At 47.6% G+C, this 12,804-nt stretch overlaps 1 long non-coding RNA gene across 1 annotated transcript in view; it reads right to left on the reverse strand.

Annotated features, from left to right (window-relative positions):
* LOC107184093 overlaps positions 1–12,804 on the reverse strand; it is a 23,288-nt gene that overhangs the window by 5,031 nt on the left and 5,453 nt on the right. The window contains exon 2 of the long non-coding RNA XR_001514915.1: positions 8,686–8,984. This is a non-coding gene — a long non-coding RNA (uncharacterized LOC107184093). The remainder of the gene's footprint in view (positions 1–8,685; positions 8,985–12,804) is intronic.

Consider the following 12,804-nt stretch of genomic DNA (forward strand, 5'->3'; position numbering starts at 1 on the left):
GTCTTTTTAATTCCATTTGCTTCACAAAGCCTGTGTTAATTTTTGCTTTCTCTTGAGATTTGACACATCTATAGCTGATATAGGGTTACAATAATCTATACCAATAAAAGTGTAATATGCTAATTAGACCAGACATTTTTTGGACATCCTTCCGGACAAAGCTACAGTGGCAGGGGCCTAGGCAGAGGCAGTTAGGGGCAATAAGGTCAGCAGAGGGGAGCAGTTAGGGGGTGATCAGGCTGGCAGGGGAGGGCAGTTAGGGACAATCAGGCAGGCAGAGGAAGTTAGGAGCACTCAGGCAGGCAGGCAGGCAGGTGAGCGGTTAGGAGCCAGCAGTCCCGGATTGTGAGAGGGATGTCTGACTGCCAGTTTAGGACCAATCCCTGTAAACCAGAAGTATGACATCCTTCGAGGGATCCCAGATTGGAGAGGGTGCAGGCCGGGCTGAGGAACACCCCCCTCCCCCGTGCATGAATTTCGTGCACTGGGCCACTAGTCTATATATATAAAAGGCTAATGTGCAAAGTGTCCCCTCGAGAGTTCCACCTAGAGAACGGGAGCTCGATCATTCACTATGACATGCACTGACCATCAGGGGACGATGCAGAACATAACAGGTGACCAGCAGTGGAAGCCAGGCACTGAGGGAGTGAGGGAAGGAAGAGGCAAGGAGAAGGGGAGGCGGGTGGTGGGGGTGGGACTGTGCCATGGCGGCGCACAGATGGTGAGGGAAGGAGGAGGCAGGGAGGTGGGGAGGCAAGGAGGAACCACGCCATGATGGCACATGGGCAGCTGGGAACCTGATCAGCCCTGATCACCAGCCAGGCCTAGGGACCCTACCTGTGAACGAATTTCATGCACTAGGTCTCTAGTTTATAGATAAAGGGGTAGCACAAACAGGTAGCTTTGAAAAAAAGGATAAACTTTGCAGAATATTGGTAGTTTCTGGATCTTGGGGAGAAAGTAAAAAATTTAGCAAAGTTTCAGGTAATATTTTCTTATTATCACATACAAGTTATAGGTATAGTGTGTGTGTGTGTGTTTATTATTTCTGAAGAAAAAGTCAAAGTAGCGCAGAGAATAGATGTTTCTCTTTCCAGCATGTCTCATCTCTGTTTCAATCTTTTTGTGTTTCTGTCTCTACTTAGCCAAAAATCACTTTCCTCCTCAATATAAGATCCGTTTCAGATTCTCTTAGTAGGAAAAATAAACTTCTATAATTTATTTTTGAATGTGAATAATTTTTTAAAGAATCTTACTCTCCCTAATGTTCTTTTCCTCCTGTGGTTTCAGGAGCCCATCAGAGATTTGGTTCTCCGCCCCCCACTCTGCAGAGGATCCGCCATCACCCCCTTAGAGTGGGGACAAAGTAACATCCCTCCCTTAGAGAAAAGGAAAACAATCGAAACTTCAGTGCTTTGTTTACACACACAATAGTTTTGATTTCTCCAGAGCTTGCTTTCATCTCAAATCATCTACCCTTTGAGTGCCCACTGCCTACATATGCTGAGCTGTCCCCTTGGAGACAGAGATGAATACTTGAGGTATAAAGGCAAGTGGCTCTCCCCAGAAGAGAAGCACTGAGATGAGGGAGGGACTTGCAGTGGAGCCCCATGAAATGTTAACATCATACTTTCCATTTTAAAAAGCATCTTGTCCAGAAACATGAAGATTTTTTTTCTTGACTTTCCTTGCCTGTGGGCTAGTACCTATGACTTTCTCCAGAGCTTGTACCTGTCAGCAAGTGCAGGCTTCAAGAATTAGCTTTAGCCGAAACTGGTTTGGCTCAGTGGATAGAGCATCGGCCTGCAGACTGAAGGGTCCCAGGTTCGATTCCGGTCAAGGGCATGTACCTGGGTTGCGGGCACATCCCCAGTAGGAGATGTGCAGGAGGCAGTTGATCGATGTTTCTCTCTCATCAATGTTTCTAACTCTCTATCTCTCTCCCTTTCTCTCTGTAAAAAATCAATAAAATATTTAAAAAAAAAAGTAAAAAAAAAAAAAAGAATTAGTGTTAGGAACAAAACTGCATCATATATATGTATATCCTATATAATAAAAGAGAAACATGTAAATTGACCATCTCTTTGCTACGCTCACCAGCAAATCAGGAGTGAATATGCAAATTAACCCACAAAGATGGCAGGTAAATTTGCACACACAGGCTCCAAGCAGAGAGCAGAGCAGGAGAGCCGGCAGCTTGGGGGGACGTGGCTCCGTCGGTCGCTCCCCCAAGCTGCCAGGCAGAGAGCAGAGCAGGAGAGCCCGAGGCTTGGGGAAATGTGTCAGAGTGGGAGGCCATGGGATGGAGACAGAGCAGGAAGGGAAAACCTAGAGTGAGGGGAGCACCAGGAATTCTGGGAATAGTAGTTCTGGTGGCCGCCCCAGGACCAGAAGCGGAAGCCCAGAGCACAGGGAGCTCCAGGAATGCTGGGAATCATAGTTCTGGTGGCAGACGGATCTCCTAGACACTAGAGCAAAGTGAGCCTGGAGCAAGTTACTGTTGTGGTTGGGGACTGTATTAAAGGGTCGCAACATTAGGAAGGTTGAGAAACACTGCACTAGAGCAAAGTGAGCCTGGAGCAAGTTACTGTTGCGGTGGGGGAATGGAGGGAAAGCAAAGATAAGAAACATAAGTAAAATCAGAGTGTCTAGGAAAAATTAAAGGGAAGATATCCTAAAACTTCCAGGAAATCTCCACCAATGAAGCAAAGAAAAAAAATGCCTCTATTATTCTGTGAGCAGCAAACCAAACTGGGTTAGGGGTCTCAGACAATTTGCTCATCTGATTGCAAAGACAGACAGAAACTCCTGGATTGGAGAGGGCTCCCCTGATGGCTCCCAGATTGGAGAGGGTGCAGGTCAGGCTGAGGGACCCATCCCCAGTGCACGAATCTTCATGCACCAGGCCCCTAGTGTGTGTATATATATTTGTGTATATATATGTGTGTATATATTTTTTTTTTCCCCCAGTAATACAGAAGAGACTGGTGTACTTTGCCATAGACAGCTATGCTGCTGTGTTGGCTAACAAGGCGAGGCTCCTGCAAGTAAGCTTCAACAGAGAAACCAGATCTGATGCTGTATTTGCATATTAGTGAGGATAAACAACCCTCCAAAATCTCAGTGGCTTGATACAGTGTATGTTTATTCCTTGCTCAAGTCACATCCAGAGCAGACTGGTGGCTTTCTTCCAAGAGGTGACTCAGGAACCTAAGCTCTTTCTATTTTGTTTTGCCAACATCTTACATATGCGGCCTTTAAGGTTATCATGAAAGAAGAGAGATCATGAACTGTTGCACACAGGGTTTCATGCCAGGCCTGGAAGCAACTTATAGCTCTTCCAGCTGCATTCCATTGGCCAAAGCCCATTCACACAGTCCCAGCCTAATGACAAGGGAAGCTAGGCAATGTGTTCTCCCAGGGTGCTAGGGAGAGAAAACAAGTTCAATATGCAGCCAATCTCCATCACAGTAATGCTTTCTTCTGTCCATTAAGTTGTTAAACTTTAAGTGTGCTAAATCAGCAAGGGTAAGAAAGAAGAAGGGAAACGCTAAACAAGAACTTCGTTGGTCTGATACAATCAGAGCTTTCACTGGGCTCCATATCCCCAAGTGGCAGACCAAATGAGAGAGCTAAATCAAGGTGGAAACACTCAATGTAGATGCTAAAAAGCTACTTTCACTCCAAAATGCATGGAAGGCTCAGCTTACAAGAACTGGTGTACCCCAGGAACATGCCAAGACATGACGTGGCTTTGCAACACTAGAATGACCAGGTCTGGAGGCAAGTGTATCCCTAGGGCCCCAGCTGACGATGAAGGAGAAAAACATTCTTGAGAATTATTCCACAAACATACTGTTCTCTAGAGAAATCAGGACTGGAGCTTGAGGAAGAGAGCTAGATCAGTCAGAGCTATCAAGGGATGTGGGAGTCCAGAACCATCCTTGGCAGAGTGGGGACTCCAGCAGGAAACAAATCACTGTGTATCCTCACACACAACATGCACCCCCCTGTGTACCCCACCCCAGGGAAATGGCACCACAAGCCAGACTCCTCTGCCCTCCATCTTCTACCTGCAGAGTCCTCACCCTGCTGATTCCACCTCCCAGCTCTTTTTGGAGTGCATCCCACTCTCTTTGTCCCGTGCATGGCCTTAGTCCAGGCTCATAGTTACTCCCTGATCTTCCAAAACAGCTTCCTACCTGGCCTTCTTGCCTCCAGCTCGTCTCACCCCATCCCATCTATGCTCATACTGCAATCAGAGTATTCTTTCTAAAGCGTAAAGCTGATTATGTCAACCCCCTCCTTAAAATTCTATAATGTGCCCCATTACCTTCAGAAAAAAATTCTGAATCATTGGCATGGCCAACAAGGTCTAACCTAATTTGTTTCTTGCTTGGTCCTCTAGCCTCACCCCTGGCATTGCCCCTTCTCCCTAACACCCCACTTGTACTGTACAAACTAACCAAATGCTACCACTCAAGGTTCCCAGAGGAACACAAGTTCCAACTTCTCCCAGAATTGGCTTATCTCCTTCTTCCGTCTCAACTCCTGGCCACTCACATCCCTGTCCCCACATCAGTTCCCACTTGTCTTTGATAGAGTGAATGTAATGCTCTTCTGTTGCAAAACAGGAAGGACCCACTTGAACAAGGTACGACCATGCATCTTAAAATGAGAATATGACAGACTTAGCATCATTGCTCCAGGTCACTGTTTGGCAAGGATTAGGGTCAAAATATTGCTATTCAGAGGAATATATGCTGGTGATGGAAAGAGATTTGACTTTAGCTGGTACACACACAATGCAATATACAGATGACGTCTTATAGAACTAGAGGCCCAGTGCACAAAAATGTGTGCACCCGGGAGGGTCCCTCAGCCCAGCCTATGCCCTCTCGCAGTCTGGAACACCTTGGAGGATGTCCATCTGCTGGCTTAGGCTTGCTCCCTGGGGGATCGGGCCCAAGCTGGCAGTCAAACATCCGTCTGGCAGCCTGGCAGCCCTCGGGGGGTGTCCACTGGCCAGCGGGGAGCAGACCTAAGCTTCATTCGGACATCCTTAGCACTGCTGAGGAGGCAGGAGAGGCTCCCACCACCACTGCTGTACTAGCAGCCATCAGCCTGGCTTGTGACTGAGCAAAGCTCCTCCATGTGGGAGCTCACTGACCACCAGAGGGAAGCTCCTGCATTGAGTGTCTGCCCCCTGGTGGTCAGTGTGTGTTATAGTGACCAGCCATTCCCAGTCTTTCTGCTGTTAGGGTCAGTTTGCATATTACCCTTTTACTATATAGGATAGAGGCCTGGTGCATGGGTGGGGGCCGGCTGGTTTGCCCTGGAGGATGTCCCAGATCAGGGTGGGGATCCCCACTGGGGTGCCTGGCCAGCCTGGATGAGGGGCTGATGGCTGTTTTCAGGCTGCCCGCACCGCTCCAGGGTGGGCGTCCCCACTGGGGTGCCTGGCCAGTCTGGAGGAGGGGCTGAGGGCTGTTTTCAGGCTGGGCAAGCCTGCAACTGAAGCTCCCAGTCTCTCCTTTCTGTCTTTCTTTTTTTTTATTCTGGGATTTATTTACCTTCTGTAATTGAAACTTTGTTTTGGCTCCAGCTCCGAGGCTAGCTGGCTGAAAGCTGGTACCTGGGGTTTGTTTAGCTTCTGTAATTGCAACATCGTTGCATCCAGAGCTCAGAGCTGGGCCACGGCAGGTGGGGAACCTTGACTTCCTCCATCGTCAGGGCAACCAAGCCTCATGTTCACTTCAGCTGCGTGGCTGCCGGCTGCCATCTTGGTTGGCAGTTAATTTTCATATCACCCTGATTAGCCAATGGGAAGCATAGTGGAGGTAAGGTTAATTGCCATGTTTTTCTATTATTAGATAGGATTGTATACTTGAAACATAGATAATTTTACTAACCAATATCACCCCAGTAAATTCTCTCATATAGACTATGAAGAAGCACTCCACAGACCAGCCCCAAGTTTCTTTTATGCACTTGAGGAGCACAAGTGCCCCTGGTATCATGAGAGGAAAGAAACCTCACAGAAATGGAGATACTCACAGGCCTCCTGCCCATGTCTCCCTTTTCATAGATCCAACCCCATCTCAGCCCTCTCTCCTAGAAGTCTTTAGAAGCTAGAGCACATGGAGACACCACTGACATCTCATTGGAGCCTGGCAGGGCAGAGTTTGCAAGTCTCAAGTAAGTCTTAGGACTAGAGCTCAGTTATCCCACAAGAAGCTTATCATGCATGCCCTGAGAAGACATGGGCTCAAGCAGTCAGGGCTTAAAAGAAGCTGTAGAACAACCTCAAGGAGAACCATGGGGACGAGAGACTAAAGAAACAAGGACACTCCAAAGCAGCAGTTCTCAAATGTGTGGGTCGTGACCCCTTTGGGGGTCGAACGACCCTTTCACAGGGGTCACCTAAGACCATCGGAAGACACATATATAAAAACACATATATAATTGTTTTGTGATTAATCACTATGCTTTAATTATGTTCAATTTGTAACAATGAAATTGGGGGTCACCACAACATGAGGAACTGTATTAAAGGGTCACAACATTAGGAAGGTTGAGAACCACTGCTCCAAAGGCATAATCAGTGGATCCTCTGCTGTTGGCCCAAGGGTGGGACTAGCACACTGTCCAGGGCATCCACAAAAGAAGCTGCACACCTATGCAGGACTTCCTCAGGAGTGCCCTAAACCAAGCAGCGAGGGCGGTTTGTGACCTCAGGCCTATTATCACCTGCAGAACACACAAATGGAGTGAGGATGATGAGGGAGAAGAATGGAGGGGAGGACTTCTGGTTGTCTGAGGGGCTCTGTGTCCCCGTCCCCTCCACAGGAGAGGGAGGGGGTACTCTCTCCCTTCCTGAAGCCGGATGAGGGGACATTCAAAGGAAATGGTTGAAGATTTGGGTGTGACCCAGGAGTCTGCAGGACCCACGCAGAGACTTTGCCTGACTCTGAAAACAAAAGTCTGTCCAGAGGCCACCTGGATGGAGAGCAAAGGAAGAAAGTGGGCAATGGTGGGAGCAGCCTGCCTTCCCAGCTTAGAGGAGAGTGAGCATTTTCTGTGGACCACAGTGAACACTGTAGGAGGTCACAAGGCTTGAGCTGTCTTGGAGACCCTCCCCACAGATCTGCCTAGAGGAGGAAGTGGCCACAAAAGAATAATCTGTGAAGGGCAAACCTTCAGAAACAAAGCTTAGAGGGAAACCCAAATGACCAGTCTAAGAGGGTACCACCTGCACCACTGCCCCAGTGAGCCTACAGTGGGCAGAGGCCCCTCAGGGGGTTCCCCAGAGGGACATTTTCAAAGAACTCACAAAGATCAGAGCTCCCGTTTGGGTATCTGGCCCTCCCAGAGGCAGGCAGTATGGTGACTCCTCCTGCCTCTCCTGTCTTCCTCTTCCTCGGCCTGGAGGCTAAGCCAGCCTAGGGAGTGGGAGGCAAATGTCAGGCAAAGGATGAGGAAATGCTGAAGAAGCAGGGCCCGCGGCCGTTCTCCCCACTGCGGGCTTTAAACTGGGGACACTAAAGCTTTCATATTCGATTCAACTAGACTTTTTAAGCCTATAAAGGGAGTCTGTTCATTAGACCCAAAACTGACCAGGAAAGCTGTGGGGCCAGATGGACACAACCGAACATAGTGGGAGGGAAGGTGATAGATGGTGAGGAAGCATCAAGCTCTCCCTGCTTCCTTGCACCAAGTGTCCTCATTCAGGGGATCAGTCACGTGAGCAACACTGGGCGATATTCCCAGCCATGTAGACATGAACCTCATATGGATCAGCCAGCTTTCTGATGTCTTGGATTGCCACTCACCTGGGCTTCAAGTAAGCTTACATTTTGGCCAGTAAACAAGGCTGCTCCATAATCTTAACTAACCTTTTTTACAGTGTGGCCATCTCGAGCAAAGGAGACCACCCTGGTCTCGACTCTCCTGAAGTTACTTGTTTATGATTCTGTTTGGAGGACATTCAACTGCTAACATGAAGCCTTGAGTCACACTGCTCTCTTCAGGGAACGGAAGGAGAAGCCATGTCTGGGCAGTCGAAGGAATTCTGCGCTCACATCTTGGGGATTTGTTCAGCCTGCCTGGCGAAGGTTGCTGATTCCAGGCGCAGACCCAAGAACTGGAAAATGTCAGACTTCGCTCACAAGCCCCCCTGTGACTGAGAGGAACGGATGGGTTTGGAGGGAATACAAATGGGACAACTACTTAAGCAGCCAAATGAATCCACCAGCCTTTCCCGGACTCTGTAGAATGAGCAGAAAAGGAGAGTGCCCCCTTCCAGAGTCTCTCCCTCAAGTCCTCAGTAGTGGAGCCTTACTTTCCTGTGCACATGAATTTTTCATTCTCTAAATGTCAAGTACCGGTGAGGAGCTAGCCTCAGTATTTCTCCTCATTTCTTTCTTCTTCTTTTTTTTATCCCCAGAAATGTGTGTGTGTGTGTGTGTGTGTGTGTGTGTTTTGTGTGTGTGTGTTGGTGTACGTAGTTTTGTAGAGCTGCCATAACAAGTTACCACAAATTTGATGGCTTAAATCAACAGAACTTTATTCTCTGGCAGTTCTGGAGGCTACAAGTCCCAAATCAAGGTGTCAGCAGGGCTATGACTCACCCTGCCCCCTCCCTCCCCGCCCTCCCCGGAGGCTGCAGGGGAGAATCCTCACCTCTGCCAGCTTCTGGTGGCTCCAGGCGATCCTGGGCTTGGGCTGCATCACTTCAATCTGCCTCTGTCTTCGCATGGCTGTTTCTCCTCTGAGTGTCCACATTTCCTTTCTTTTGTCTCTGGCAAGGACAATTGTCACTAGATGTAGGGGCAATGTGGATAATCCAGGATGATCTTATTTTGAGATTCTTAATGTAATTGCTTCTGAAAAGACTCCTGTTCCAAATAAGTTCACCTTCACAGATTCCTGGTAAATGAGTCTTTTTGTGATTTTTTGTGAGGAGGACGTCATTCAACCCACTGCAGAAGGCAAAAACATGGCAATAAATGATAGACTACTTAGGGTTCAGGAATAAGGACCTGGAGTTCATGGGAAAGTTTCTCCATTTTGGAGGCATAAGTCCAGCTCCTCCTTGTATCTATACCAAGTGCCTCACAAGGCCCCCACCACCACTGCCTTGTGAGACCCCCGAAATGGGACCCTCACTCTGGGGGCACTAGGATTGAGGGGACATGGGGAGCTCTCCCCAGAGCTGTGCACCAGATCACACCTCTGTTGGGTGGCACACAGGGAAGGATCAGAGTCTGTAAGGGGATGAAAACCCCTTCTCTTTCGTGAAGTAGAAAAATCAATCACCAAGGCCTCTTTCTCCAGGGCCAACTCCTCTAACAGGTACTGCTCTCTTGAAGATAATGAACGACAAGTACTTTGCAAATTTTGAAGGCTCTGCAAATGCAAGCCTTCTTTATAGCATCACCATCATTGTGATTCCGAGGAAATAACCTCTAACCTGAGCCTGGAGAGGCCTAGGGTCAGCGATAGCGGCCACAATAACAACAGCAAGTATCCACCGCTGTGCTGCACAGTTTACACCCAGAACCTCTTTCTGTCTCATTTTTCTTTTTTAAAAAAAAAATACAGTTCCTCATGTTGTGGTGACACCCAACTATAAAATTATTTTCGTTGCTACTTCATAACTGTAATTTTGCTACTTTTATGAGTCGTAATGTAAATATCTGATATGCAGGATGTATTTTCATTGTTGCAAATTGAACATAATTAAAGCATAGTGATCAATCACAAAAACAATATGTAATTATATATGTGTTTTCTGATGGTCTTAGGGGGCCCATATGAAAGGGTTGTTCAACCCTGAAAGGGGTCGTGACCCACAGGTTGAGAACCTCTGGGTTGGGGCATCATTTTCCTTATTTTTAATGAAAATAACAACCCTTCCTCCTTGGTTGTTTTGAAAATTAAGTGAGTAAAATATGTGTGTCTGACCAAGGTCATACAGCCAGTGAGTGCGCTCTGGGGACACAACTAGATCTTTCTGATTCCAATGCCAGGGAGCTTAACAACGGTGCGTGTTTTCCCACTAGTGTGACTTTATACAGCAAGGGACAGTTTTTGCCAGTGGGACTGCCTCTGCACTCTTGAGTATTATCTTCGTTCCTTTCAGGTTCTTCCCCTGTGCAGACTTACTAGAGCCTTTTAGAGAAATGAGGAACAGGTGGATTCTCAGAGGCTAGACTCGGTGAGGTCCAGGCTATTCCTGGTGGGTTAGCCCAGGGTTCTCTGGCTCTATGAGCCCGAGTTCCTAAGCCCTGGTTCTGTCCTGCCTCCAGCAGGCCTTGTGGGAAAGGCGCTTTAGACCCTTAGGCACCAGCTGCTCTTCCACAAGTAATTATGGAAGCCCTGTGAGGGAAGGATGTTTCAGGGAGCTTCAGTCTGGTTGATAAGAGGACAAACAGAGTAAAGGAGTGGGCAAAAGTATGTGTACAGCTGTACACATAAATAATATAATTAATAAATAATAGCGCACAAATAAACTGTTTCCTGTATTCACAAGTGTTACCCTACTTTTGCCCACCCCGGTATATAATCAAGTGTTGGTAGAAGTGCAAACTATAAAACGAGATGTGCACGGGGAATGGACAATCAGGGTGTTGTGCATTATTGAAAGCCCAGTTCAATTTCATCCAGCTCTGTGAGGCGGCTTTAGGGTCTGCTGCTGCCCTGGCCTTAAAGGGGCCAGCTGCCCTCCTGGTGGCCATGTGTGGGCTTATGTTCTGTTACCTTTAGCCAATAATTTGAGCCAGTGAATCGAGGGTGGTATATTGCACACAGAAGGTGAAAAATTGCTAGGTGAATTGCCTGACACCCAGACACCCCCAAACCTTCATCCTTTAGGAGTCACACGCTCAACAATGGTCCAGGCCCTGCACTCTGTACTCTCCAAGAGACAGCCTCACTGTGGAGGGGCTCTGGTCTGCTCCTCCAGCCACACCCAGTCACCTGTATGATGGGTGAGACACTAACTAGCTTTCCTGGGGCTTCTGTTATTCCCAGGACCACTTTGCCCAAGCTTGAGCCCTGGACCGTTCCTTAATTCTAAATATAGACTGCAATGCTTGACAAAGCTTTGGTGAAAGCTCCCAGAGAACAGAAGGTTTGGCTGGTCTTGGAGCCCAGGGACCAGGCCTTCCTCAAAGTCTGCCCACACTGCCCTCCTGGGGCTCTGTTCTGTCTATGGTGGCGATGAGGAGCCAACTCCGCTCCCAAAGAATCAACGTGAGGTCCAGATCTGCTCTGAGGCTTCCATGGAAGGCAAAAAAAAAAAAAGTTGTTTCTAGAGGAAAATTATCATCTGAGATTTGCAATTCTACTCTCAGTAAAGACATTTTAATTATACAAAACATTTAGATTCTTGTTGACTTAAACCCTTCTCTTCCTGCAGATGATCTGGGATTTACAAATTTCATAACCAAAATGTCCATTAAAGTATTGTTCTGCAATAAATGAAGAAGTTTGTCTTCTATCTCCAAAGAAAATGAAACACTATAGACCGCTTCAGAAAAGGCAGATTCTTCCTATAACGGTGTTTTGGGATGGGGGAGGCGCTCTCTAGGCTCCTACGAGCATCCTGTTATATGCCAAGAATGAAGGGATGGAAAGAAGGAAAAAGGGAGGGAGGAGGCTGCTTGATTAGTTTACACTTGCTCATATATTATTTTATTTATTTATTGTCATGTGTCTCTTTCACTACAGTATCAACCAAAGAGCAAAAACTGTGACCTACTCAGTTGTATGTCTCTGTCCTTAACAGGCCTAATGGGTGGTCAGTGAAAGTTGGAGAGAAGGAAGAAGGGAAGGAAGGAGGAAGGAAAGAAGGAAGGGAGGAAGGAAGGAAAATGTCACCAGGGCATCAGCTTAGGACAGAGATTTCTATGTAGATAGAGGTGAAGGCTGGAGGAATAAGAAATGGGCTGGAAGCAAATCAGGGTCAATAGTCTCCACCTCCGTGCTGCCCCTCCCCTCCCCCTCACACCCCTGTGCCCATAGCAGGCATTCAGGTCCCTCTCTTACTCTCTCTTGACTATAAAAATCCACTGGCCCCTCACAGGCAGTGGGAAGGAGATGATGTAGCAGAAAGAGAACAGGTTTCCAAGGCACGCAGCCCAGTGAGATGCTGGCTCTGCCAACCACTGGCTGTCACCTGAGTTCAGGTTGCGTAGCTCCTCAGAGCCCCACTTCCCCCGCCGGCTAGGGGAAGATGGAAAACCACCCTCGAGAAGTGCAAACCCCCCTGAGGCTTCTGAGGACTCTAGATAAGGTCGAAAGCTTCAGGTGCTCAACTCCTTCATTTCTCCGAGGCACAGAGTGCTCACGGCCCTGGTGCCTGGTGGTGCCTGACAGGTAGCATAAGCCCCTGGTAAACTAGTCCTCATCCCGAGTAAGAAATTGAGGCATGCCATCCCCCAATTGTGATTATTTTCTCTGAAAAGGAATACCACTTAAATGGTGTTGCAAACTAAGAATCCAATTTGTAGCAAGATTTAAAAAATACAACTCCTACACTCACAGCTAACATCTCCTTGAATTAAACCGGCAAATGTGACTGGGCCTAATCTTGGCTCAGGAACTTACATGCTTCCTTTCTTAACCCAAATCTGTAGATCTGTTTTTTCTTAGTAGTACTATTACTTTGAGGCTCCATAGAGCCAGCTATGTGTTTTAAAAATAAAGCAAAAGGGAAAGGAAGGAGACGGGAGCAGATAGAGGGGGTGAGGGGGAGGGGAGGGAAAGGAAAGGAAAGGAAAGGAAAGGAAAGGAAAG

This window comes from Myotis davidii, unplaced genomic scaffold (genome assembly GCF_000327345.1).
Source record: "Myotis davidii unplaced genomic scaffold, ASM32734v1 scaffold62, whole genome shotgun sequence".
Lineage (NCBI taxonomy): Eukaryota > Metazoa > Chordata > Mammalia > Chiroptera > Vespertilionidae > Myotis > Myotis davidii.